Source organism: Triticum aestivum, chromosome 2D, assembly GCF_018294505.1.
Source record: "Triticum aestivum cultivar Chinese Spring chromosome 2D, IWGSC CS RefSeq v2.1, whole genome shotgun sequence".
Taxonomy (NCBI): domain Eukaryota; kingdom Viridiplantae; phylum Streptophyta; class Magnoliopsida; order Poales; family Poaceae; genus Triticum; species Triticum aestivum.
In genome coordinates, this window is record NC_057799.1 from 23,220,986 (window position 1) to 23,222,141 (window position 1,156).

The following is a 1,156-nucleotide window of genomic DNA, read 5'->3' on the forward strand; positions in this document are numbered from 1 at the left end:
TGTTTTCTTTTTTGCTTTATTTATTTTGTTTTGTTTCTACTTACAACAAAAAACTTATTTATTTTATTTTATTTTGTTTCTAATTACTTATTTATTTTACTTTATGATAATTCTTTTTGCTATTAAAGTTTCTATCAAAAAAAGTTCTTTATGAAAATTCTTTTTGCTTTTAATGATTTTGAACAGAAAATACTTCGATAATTTTAGTTGCATGAATTTTATATGATTTTAGTTTCAATAATAATAGAGGTTTCTTATAATGTTTTGAACAGAAAATACTTTGTTAATTTTAGTTTCATAAATTTTATTAAAGTTTATTTTATTTTGTCGGAACACAAGAAGTCCGGAGTTGTAATAAGTTATTAAAAATAAAAAAGAGGCGCGATGCTCGTTGATTTGCTTCAAGCCTTTCGGAATAGTGTAGACTGCACTGCACATAGCTCCATGCAGTCTACCTTATTCCTCAAGGCTTGAAGCTAAGCAATGTGAGCATTGCGCCTCTTCTTCTTCGTCTCTGCACTCACGGCTTATAAACCGCTCCTAGTGCCTCTCAGCTAGCGAGGTGGGACTAAAAAACTGCTTAGTAAGGAACTCTAGTACCGGTTCGTGCCACGAACAGGTACTAAAGGTGCTCGTGGGGCCACAGCCTCATTAGTACCGATTCGTGGCACCAACAGGGACCAAAGGGTGGAATTGTTCCCAGTTCGTGCCACCAACCGGGACCAATGGCCTTGCACAGCGGCGTGGTGGTGAGTTTAGTCCCACCTCGCTAGCTAAGAGAGAGCCGCACCTGTTTATAAGGTGCGGTGCGCCTGAGCTCTCGAGCTCATCTCTAAAGCAGGCTTACGGGCCTAACCTCTCTGTACATGCCTGTGGGCCTACTGGGCCTTCTACGGGCCTGAATCCTGGCCCATGGATGGGTTTCTAATCGTATTTAGGCCGTGGTGGCCCAGTAGGTGGCATAATTTTTAATTTTTGGCCTGTTATTTTTCATGCATTTACTAATTATTTTGAGCTATAAGACCCTAAAATTGAAAAGCATTTCAAATGAACTCTGAAAAGGTTGAAAGTTGGCATGGTATCATCATTTCATCCACATAGCATGTGCAAGAAAGTTGAGAGGGTTACGGCAAAAACTAGATGCACTTCTTGTACA